The sequence below is a fragment of the Pseudophryne corroboree genome, unplaced genomic scaffold (assembly GCF_028390025.1).
Source record: "Pseudophryne corroboree isolate aPseCor3 unplaced genomic scaffold, aPseCor3.hap2 scaffold_595, whole genome shotgun sequence".
NCBI lineage: Eukaryota > Metazoa > Chordata > Amphibia > Anura > Myobatrachidae > Pseudophryne > Pseudophryne corroboree.
In genome coordinates this window covers 291,903-302,684 of record NW_026970193.1, presented here as the reverse complement: position 1 = coordinate 302,684, position 10,782 = coordinate 291,903, and the positions used below count along the sequence as shown (strand labels likewise).

At 38.9% G+C, this 10,782-nt stretch overlaps 1 non-coding gene and 1 pseudogene across 1 annotated transcript; one reads left to right on the top strand and one right to left on the bottom strand.

Annotated features, from left to right (window-relative positions):
* The first annotated feature begins 1,979 nt into the window (after positions 1 to 1,979).
* Positions 1,980 to 2,158, top strand: LOC135035137 (U1 spliceosomal RNA; annotated as a pseudogene).
* A 2,081-nt stretch (positions 2,159 to 4,239) lies between these two features.
* On the bottom strand, positions 4,240 to 4,402 carry LOC135035092 (U1 spliceosomal RNA). The gene has a single exon (XR_010230174.1). It is a non-coding gene; the product is annotated as a U1 spliceosomal RNA (small nuclear RNA).
* Between the last annotated feature and the right edge of the window lie 6,380 nt (positions 4,403 to 10,782).

The window sequence follows — 10,782 nt, the reverse complement described above, 5'->3', positions numbered from 1 at the left end:
TACACTCAGGGAATCCTCTTATCTGAGGACAGTTCCCCAACAAGGCCCTTTGGAGAGACAGAGAGAGAGAGTATGCCAGCACACACCCCAGCGCTATATGACCCAGGAAAAAAACACAATAATTTTATGTTTACCCAGTAGCGCTGTATTTCCATATATATATGCGCCTAATTATGTGCCCCCCTCTTCTTTAAGACCCTCTTTCTACCGTGGTATAAGCAGGGGAGAGTCCGTGGAGCTTCCCCTCAGCGGTGCTGTGGAGAAAATGGTGCTGGTGAGTGCTGAGGGAGAAGCCCCACCCCCTCAGCGACGGGCTTCTGTCCCGCTCAAATATAGTAAAAAAATGGCGGGGGCTCTTATATATATATACAGTGCCTAGCTGCATATATATTTATTTTGCCAAAGAGAGGTCTATATTGCTGCCCAGGGCGTCCCCCCTGAGCCCTTCACCCTTACACTGACTGCCGTGTGTGAGGTGTATGGGAGCAATGGAGCACAGCTTTACTGCTGTGCGTTACCTCAGTGAAGATCATGAAGTCTTCCGCCGCCTCTGAAGTCTTCTTTTCTTCTCATACTCACCCGGCTTCTATCTTCCGGCTCTGCGAGGGGGACGGCGGCGCGGCTCTGGGACGGACGGCGAGGGTGAGACCTGCGTACCGATCCCTCTGGAGCTAATGCTGTACAGTAGCCTAAGAAGCAGAGCCTATCAACTCACAGAAGTAGGTGTGCATCTCTCCCCTCCGCCCCTCGATGCAGGGAGTCTGTTGCCAGCAGGCTCCCTGAAAATAAAAAAATCTAACAAATATACTTTCTGTCAGGAAACTCAGGAGAGCTCCCTGAAAAGCACCCAGTCTCCTCTGGGCACAGTAGTAAACTGAGGTCTGGAGGAGGGGCATAGAGGGAGGAGCCAGTGCACACCCAGATCTAAAGTCTTTCTTTAAGTGCCCATGTCTCCTGCGGAGCCCGTCTATCCCCCATGGTCCTTACGGAGTCCCCAGCATCCTCTAGGACGTAAGAGAAAAATTATGCTGGCAGAAAAATCCAATTGAGTGATTAAACAGCTCCAGAGCTGCTCTGTAAGGCAAGTAAAAGGGTGTGGGCCCTGCAGCACTACCTGTAGTTTGCATTGTGCATTGGAAGCCTAGTTTGCTGTCTGTTTCCACTTCTTTTTTCTTGAGCCCCTCCCGTCTATACCCTTGTGCACTATCCTGACTTCTCCTCCCGTCTGCTTACTTTGTGCCTTCCAATGCACAATGCAAACTACAGGTAGTGCTGCAGGGCCCACACCCTTTTACTTGCCTTACAGAGCAGCTCTTGAGCTGTTACAGTGCCCAGCTGCTGCAAGAAATCAGCGTGAATGCTTCAGGGGCTGGGGCATGGCCAACATGAGCCCCACACCGAAGGAGGGTGGGGGTGTTTAATGCGAACTAGGGGTCTCGCACAATGCGAACTACAGGTAGTGCTGCAGGGCCCACACCCTTTTACTTGCCTTACAGAGCAGCTCTGGAGCTGTTACAGTGCCCAGCTGCTGCAAGAAATCAGCTTGAATGCTTCAGGGGCTGGGGCATAGCCAACATGAGCCCCACACCGACGGAGGGTGGAGGTGTTTAATGCAAACTAGGGGTCATCCAAGTGCCGCAAAAGGCCGCCATGCCCTGCACGCCCCTTTTCTCTTTTCATATGCAGACGAGGGTTGAAGCCAACTTTGACCCACTGCTTGGATGACATCGCCATATGCAAATCCATCTGCTGCAGGCCTTCCCCCAGGAATGCTTGCACTAGTTGTTGCATTTGGTTTGTTGTTTGGGGGTGCTTCAGTATTAGGCAGCCTTCTGCCCTCCCATGTTCATCTGAAAATATGTGTTCTCCCTGCAGTTGTTGTCCCCAGATGAGAGTTCCCTTGTGCTGCCTCAGTTGAATCTCCTTTACTTGACAGAGATGTGCCTGAGCAGCGGCCCTCCCCAGCCCTATCCCAAATCATACTTATTTTGCATAGGAGATACCATGGTCATGAAGACTGTTCTCCCAGGGTGCGGTTCATTCATTGCATTCTGGGTATGCTGACCCCTGTGATTTCCCCAAATGTGGGAAACTCGACTGCATTATTTAATGCGAACTAGGGGTCATCCAAGCACCGCAAAAGGCCGCCATGCCCTGCATACCCCTTTTCTCTTTTCATAAGCAGACGAGGTTTGAAGCCAACTTTGACCCACTGCTTGGATGACATCACTTGCTGCCTTTCCAATGAAGCAAGTTTAATTTAATAATAGGTGAAAAACCATCCCTACAAAGGTGTTAATCAGATACTTGGCTTTGTGGACACTTTTCAGAGCACAAATTTGTTAGCATAAAAATAAAGCCAGAAAATGAAGAGCTGTTTAATCACTCAATTGGATTTTTCTGCCAGCATATTTCTTTTTCTCTGCAACCCACTGCTAAATTGTGCTTCGTGGCTGTTTTTTTTATAAAATCACTTAATCAAATCTAACTCTGATTACATCAGAGAAGGCCAGGTACCCTACACCATAAGAGGTGGTTTGAAATTTTTACTTGTCTACTTAAAGATCACCAAAATCTGATAACGAGGTCAATTACGTCCCTAGGTGGGATTGAACCACCAACCTTTTGGTTAACAACTGAACACGCTAACTGTTTGCGCCTCAGAGACACTTTGCAAAAGTACATACTGACAAAGGTTAATAAGCATTCATCTAGAACGTTTCCTAGAAAAACTTTAAAAAGTCAATAATCTGGAGAGTTTTTGTAAGATGTTCCTTCCATCAACCAATGAAGAAACACATTGGTACTTCCCCATGATGAGTGAGTGCTTCAGGATCTCTTGCACTTACATGTGCAGCAAAGGACTACAATGGAAGCATGCTGGGCCTATAACCCAGAGGTAGGCAGATTGCAACTGTCCTCTGCTATATGCATTTTTTTTGTTAATTAAAGTAATCCAAAACTGGGATTGATATTTTGGCTCTTTTATTTTTACTTAAAGTACAATAACTTTTACTGTTTTAATTTGTTTTAATAGTATATTGACAGTATTGTTTTCTTTCAAAAATCCAATTAATTTTCTTTACCCGATTATTAAAATGGTAATTGACAAAAACAATCTACATTGTCACCAGAAGAGCAGTACAAAATGTACAAGTGATATATTAAAATCATCTTTCCAGCTTGAATTTCAATGATGCCTTGGTGCAACAATTTTGTGAGAAACATCTTCACCCATAAAGAAAGATTTTCTTAATTCCTTACCTGTGTGCTGATTAGATATCACCTTGTTTTCACATTAAACAGACTTCCCCATGAGGAAGCAGCAAGGATGCAGTGACGTTTATGTTTCCTGGTGTCAACCTGTATTATTTCAGTAGACATTGAAATGAGGATGCATCTTGCTGCCTTTCCAATGAAGCAAGTTTAATTCAGTAATAGGTGAAAAACCATTCCTACAAAGGTGTTAATCAGAGACTTGGCTTTGTGGACACTTTTCAGAGAGCAAATTTGTTAGCATAAACATAAAATCAGAAAATGAAGAGCTGTTTAATCACTCAATTGGACTTTTCTGCCAGCATAATTTTTTTTCTCTGCAACCCACTGCTAAATTGTGCTTCCTAGCTGTTTTTTATAAAATCACTTAATCAAATCTAATTCTGATTACATCAGAGAAGGCCGGGTACCCTACACCATAAGAGGGGGTTTGAAATTTTGACTTGTCTACTTAAAGATCACCAAAATCTGATAACAAGGTCTATTACGTCCCTGGGTGGGATTGAATCACCAACCTTTAGGTTAATAGCCATACACACTAACTGATTGCGCCACAGCGACACTTTGCAAAAGTACATACTGACAAAGGCTAATAAGCATTCATCTAGAACGTTTCCTAGAAAAACTTTAAAAAGTCAATAATCTGGAGAATTTTTGTAAGAAACACATTGGTACATTCCCATGATGAGTGAGTGCTTCAGGATCTCTTGCACTTACATGGGCTATTAACCAAAAGGTTCCCACCCAGTGATGTAATTGACCTTGTGATCAGATTTTGGTGATCTTTAAGTAGACAAGTCAAAATTTCAAACCCCCTCTTATGGTGTAGGGTACCTGGCCTTCTCTGACGTAATCAGAGTTAGATTTAATTAAGGTGCACAAGGGAATAGAAGGGAGCGGTTTAAGAAAAGAGAAGTGGAAACAGACAGCAAACTAGGCTGGAGAGAGACCTGAGACAAAGAGATCTGAATTATACGAGAGCCGACCAGGGGAAACACAAATTATGCAGTCAAGTTTCCCACATTTGGGGAAATCGCAGGAGCAGCACACCCAGAGTGCAATGGGTGAGCCTTTCCCTGGGAGAAGCACCTTCCTGATCATAGTATCTCACCTGGCAGGTAAGTAGGAGTTGGGCTAGTGCTGGGGAGGGTCGCTGCTCGGGTACCCCCCTGTCAAGTGAAGGAGATCCAACTGAGGCAGCACAAGGGAACTCTCAAAAGAAGAACAAGGCTAGAGGAAGATCTGAGACAAAGAAATCTGACTTTTACCAGAGCTGACCAGAGGAAAGCACAAACACAGTACCCCACTACCACCAGGAAACATTAACGCCACTGCATCCTTGCTGCTTTCTCATGTGGAAGTCTATTTAATGTGAAAACAAGGTGATATCTAATTAGCACACAGAAAAGAAAATTAAGTGAATTTTTGAAAGAAAACAATACTGTCAATATACTATTAAAACAAATTAAAATGGTAAAAGTTATTGTACTTTAAGTAAAAATAAAAGAGCAAAAATATCAATCCCAGTTTTGGATTACTTTAATTAACAAAAAAAATGCATATAGCAGAGGATAGTTTCAATCTTTCTACCTCTGGGTTATGGGCCCAGCATGCTTCCATTGCAGTACTCTGCTGCACATGTAAGTGCAAGAGATCCTGAAGCACTCACTCATCATGGGAAAGTACCAATGTGTTTCTTCATTGGTTGATGGCAGAAACATCTTACAAAAACACTCCAGATTATTGACTTTTTAAAGTTTTTCTAGGAAACGTTCTAGATGATTGTTTATTAGCCTTTGTCAGTATGTAATTTTGCAAAGTGTCGCTGTGGCGCAATCAGTTAGTGTGTATGGCTATTAACCAAAAGGTTGGTGGTTCAATCCCACCCAGGGATGTAATTGACTTTGTTATCAGATTTTGGTGATCTTTAAGTAGACAAGTCAAAATTTCAAACCCCCTGTTATGGTGTTAGGTATTTAGACTTCTCTGATGTAATCAGAGTTAGATTTGATTCAGTGATTTTATAAAAACAGCTAGGAAGCACAATTTAGCAGTGGGTTGCAGAGAAAAAGAAATATGCTGGCAAAAAAATCCAATTGAGTGATTAAACAGCTCTTGGATGGTTTTTCACCTATTACTAAATTAAACTTGCTTCATTGGAAAGGCAGCAAGATGCATCCTCATTTCAATATCTACTGAAATAATACAGGTTGACACCAGGAAACATTAACGCCACTGCATCCTTGCTGCTTTCTCATGTGGAAGTCTGTTTAATGTGAAAACAAGGTGATATCTAATTAGCACACAGGTAAGGAATTAAGAAAATCTTTATTAAAGGGTGAAGATGTTTCTCACAAAATCGTTGCCCCAATGCATCATTGAAATTCAAGCTGGAAAGATGATTTTAATATATCACTTGTACATTTTGTATTGCTCTTCTGGTGACAATGTAGTTTGTTTTTGTCAATTACCATTTTAATAATCGGGTAAAGAAAATTAATTGGATTTTTGAAAGAAAACAATACTGTCAATATACTATTAAAACAAATTAAAATGGTAAAAGTTATTGTACTTTAAGTAAAAATAAAAGAGCAAAAATATCAATCCCAGTTTTGGATTACTTTAATTAACAAAAAAAAATGCATATAGCAGAGGATAGTTTCAATCTGCCTACCTCTGGGTTATGGACCCAGCATGCTTCCATTACAGTACTCTGCTGCACATGTAAGTGCAAGAGGTCCTGAAGCACTCACTTATCATGGGAAAGTTCCAATGTGTTTCTTCATTGGTTGATGGAAGAAACATCTTACAAAAACTCTCCACATTATTGACTTTTTAAAATGTTTCTAGGAAACGTTCTAGATGAATGCTTATTAGCATTTGTCAGTATGTACTTTTGCAAAGTGTCGCTGTGGCGCAATCAGTCTGTGTGTATGGTTATTAACCAAAAGGTTGGTGGTTCAATCCCACCCAGGGACGTAATTGACCTTGTTATCAGATTTTGGTGATCTTTAAGTAGACAAGTCAAAATTTCAAACCCCCTGTTATGGTGTAGGGTACCTGGCCTTCTCTGATGTAATCAGAGTTAGATTTGATTCAGTGATTTTATAAAAACAGCTAGGAAGCACAATTTAGCAGTGAGTTGCAGAGAAAAAGAAATATGCTGGCAAAAAAATCCAATTGAGTGATTAAACAGCTCTTCATTTTCTGGCTTTATTTTTATGCTAACAAATTTGTTCTCTGAAAAGTGTCCACAAAGCCAAGTCTCTGATTAACACCTTTGTAGGGATGGTTTTTCACCTATTACTAAATTAAACTTGCTTCATTGGAAAGGCAGCAAGATGCATCCTCATTTCAATGTCTACTGAAATAATACAGGTTGACACCAGGAAACATTAACGCCACTGCATCCTTGCTGCTTTCGCATGTGGAAGTCTGTTTAATGTGAAAACAAGGTGATATCTAATTAGCACACAGGTAAGGAATTAAGAAAATCTTTATTTAAGGGTGAAGATGTTTCTCACAAAATCGTTGCCCCAATGCATCATTGAAATTCAAGCTGGAAAGATGATTTTAATATATCACTTGTACATTTTGTATTGCTCTTCTGGTGACAATGTAGTTTGTTTTTGTCAATTACCATTATAAAAATAGGGTAAAGAAAATTAAGTGGATTTTTGAAAGAAAACAATACTGTCAATATACTATTAAAACAAATTAAAATGGTAAAAGTTATTGTACTTTAAAGTAAAAATAAAAGAGCAAAAATATCAATCCCAGTTTTGGATTACTTTAATTAACAATAAAAAATGCATATAGCAGAGGATAGTTTCAATCTGCCTACCTCTGGGTTATGGGCCCAGCATGTTTCCAATGCAGTACTCTGCTGCACATGTAAGTGCAAGAGATCCTGAAGCACTCACTCATCATGGGAAAGTACCAATGTGTTTCTTCGTTGGTTGATGGAAGAAACATCTTACAAAAACTCTCCAGATTATTGACTTTTTAAAGTTTTTCTAGGAAACGTTCTAGATGAATGCTTATTAGCCTTTGTCAGTATGTAAGTTTGCAAAGTGTCTCTGTGGCGCAATCGGTTAGTGTGTTTGGTTATTAATCAAAGGGTTGGTGGTTCAATCCCACCCAGGGATGTAATTGACCTTGTTATCAGATTTTGGTGATCTTTAAGTAGACTAGTCAAAATTTCAAACCCCCTCTTATGGTGTAGGGTACCTGGCCTTCTCTGATGTAATCAGAGTTAGATTTGATTAAGTGATTTTATAAAAAAACAGCTAGGAAGCACAATTTAGCAGTGGGTTGCAGAGAAAAAGAAATATGCTGGCAGAAAAATCCAATTGAGTGATTAAACTGCTCTTCATTTTCTGGCTTTATTTTTATGCTAACTAATTTGTTCTCTGAAAAGTGTCCACAAAGCCAAGTGTCTGATTAACATCTTTGTAGGGATGGTTTTTCACCTATTACTAAATTAAACTTGCTTCATTGGAAAGGCAGCAAGATGCATCCTCATTTCAATATCTACGGAAATAATACAGGTTGACACCAGGAAACATTAACGCCACTGCATCTTTGCTATTTTCTCATGTGGAAGTCTGTTTAATGTGAAAACAAGGTGATATCTAATTAGCACACAGGTAAGGAATTAAGAAAATCTTTATTTAAGGGTGAAGATGTTTCTCACAAAATCGTTGCCCCAATGCATCATTGAAATTCAAGCTGGAAAGATGATTTTAATATATCACTTGTACATTTTGTATTGCTCTTCTGGTGACAATGTAGTTTGTTTTTGTCAATTACCATTTTAATAATCGGGTAAAGAAAATTAATTGGATTTTTGAAAGAAAACAATACTGTCAATATACTATTAAAACAAATTAAAATGGTAAAAGTTATTGTACTTTAAGTAAAAATAAAAGAGCACAAATATCAATCCCAGTTTTGGATTACTTTAATTAACAAAAAAAAGGCATATAGCAGAGGATAGTTTCAATCTGCCTACCTCTGGGTTATGGACCCAGCATGCTTCCATTACAGTACTCTGCTGCACATGTAAGTGCAAGAGATCCTGAAGCACTCACTCATCATGGGAAAGTACCAATGTGTTTCTTCATTGGTTGATGGAAGAAACATCTTACAAAAACTCTCCAGATTATTGACTATTTAAAGTTTTTATAGGAAACGTTCTAGATGAATGCTTATTAGCCTTTGTCAGTAAGTACTTTTGCAAAGTGTCGCTGTGGCTCAATCAGTTAGTGTGTATGGCTATTAACCAAAAGGTTGTTGGTTCAACCCCACCCAGGGACATAATTGACCTTGTTATCAGATTTTGTTGATCTTTAAGTAGACAAGTCAAAATTTCGAAAACCGCTGTTATGGTGTAGGGTACCTGGCCTTCTCTGATGTAATCAGAGTTAGATTTGATTCAGTGATTTTATAAAAACAGCTAGGAAGCACAATTTAGCAGTGGGTTGCAGAGAAAAAGAAATATGCTGGCAAAAAAATCCAATTGAGTGATTAAACAGCTCTTCATTTTCTGGCTTTATTTTTATGCTAACAAATTTGTTCTCTGAAAAGTGTCCACAAAGCCAAGTATCTGATTAACATCTTTGTAGGGATGGTTTTTCACCTATTACTAAATTAAACTTGCTTCATTGGAAAGGCAGCAAGATGCATCCTCATTTCAATATCTACTGAAATAATACAGGTTGACACCAGGAAACATTAACGCCACTGCATCCTTGCTGCTTTCTCATGTGGAAGTCTGTTTAATGTGAAAACAAGGTGATATCTAATTAGCACACAGGTAAGGAATTAAGAAAATCTTTATTTAAGGGTGAAGATTTTTCTCACAAAATCGTTGCCCCAATGCATCATTGAAATTCAAGCTGGAAAGATGATTTTAATATATCACTTGTACATTTTGTATTGCTCTTCTGGTGACAATGTAGTTTGCTTTTGTCAATTACCATTTTAATAATCGGGTAAAGAAAATTAATTGGATTTTTGAAAGAAAACAATACTGTCAATATACTATTAAAACAAATTAAAATGGTAAAAGTTATTGTACTTTAAGTAAAAATAAAAGAGCAAAAATATCAATCCCAGTTTTGGATTACTTTAATTAACAAAAAAAATGCATATAACAGAGGATAGTTTCAATCTGCCTACCTCTGGGTTATGGACCCAGCATGCTTCCATTACAGTACTCTGCTGCACATGTAAGTGCAAGAGATCCTGAAGCACTCACTCATCATGGGAAAGTACCAATGTGTTTCTTCATTGGTTGATGGAAGAAACATCTTACAAAAACTCTCCACATTATTGACTTTTTAAAATGTTTCTAGGAATCGTTCTAGATGAATGCGTATTAGTCTTTGTCAGTAAGTACTTTTGCAAAGTGTCGCTGTGGCGCAATCAGTTAGTGTGTGAGGCTATTAACCTAAAGGTTGGTGGTTCAATCCCACCCAGGGACTTAATTGACCTTGTTATCAGATTTTGGTGATCTTTAAGTAGACAAGTCAAAATTTCAAACCCCCTGTTATGGTGTAGGGTACCTGGCCTTCTCTGATGTAATCAGAGTTAGATTTGATTTAGTGATTTTATAAAAACAGCTAGGAAGCACAATTTAGCAGTGAGTTGCAGAGAAAAAGAAATATGCTGGCAAAAAAATCCAATTGAGTGATTAAACAGCTCTTCATTTTCTGGCTTTATTTTTATGCTAACAAATTTGTTCTCTGAAAAGTGTCCACAAAGCCAAGTCTCTGATTAACATCTTTGTAGGGATGGTTTTTCACCTATTACTAAATTAAACTTGCTTCATTGGAAAGGCAGCAAGATGCATCCTCATTTCAATGTCTACTGAAATAATACAGGTTGACACCAGGAAACATTAACGCCACTGCATCCTTGCTGCTTTCGCATGTGGAAGTCTGTTTAATGTGAAAACAAGGTGATATCTAATTAGCACACAGGTAAGGAATTAAGAAAATCTTTATTTAAGGGTGAAGGTGTTTCTCACAAAATCGTTGCCCCAATGCATCATTGAAATTCAAGCTGGAAAGATGATTTTAATATATCACTTGTACATTTTGTATTGCTCTTCTGGTGACAATGTAGTTTGTTTTTGTCAATTACCATTATAATAATAGGGTAAAGAAAATTAAGTGGATTTTTGAAAGAAAACAATACTGTCAATATACTATTAAAACAAATTAAAATGGTAAAAGTTATTGTACTTTAAGTAAAAATAAAAGAGCAAAAATATCAATCCCAGTTTTGGATTACTTTAATTAACAATAAAAAATGCATATAGCAGAGGATAGTTTCAATCTGCCTACCTCTGGGTTATGGGCCCAGCATGTTTCCAATGCAGTACTCTGCTGCACATGTAAGTGCAAGAGATCCTGAAGCACTCACTCATCATGGGAAAGTACCAATGTGTTTCTTCGTTGGTTGATGGAAGAAACATCTTACAAAAACTCTCCAGATTAT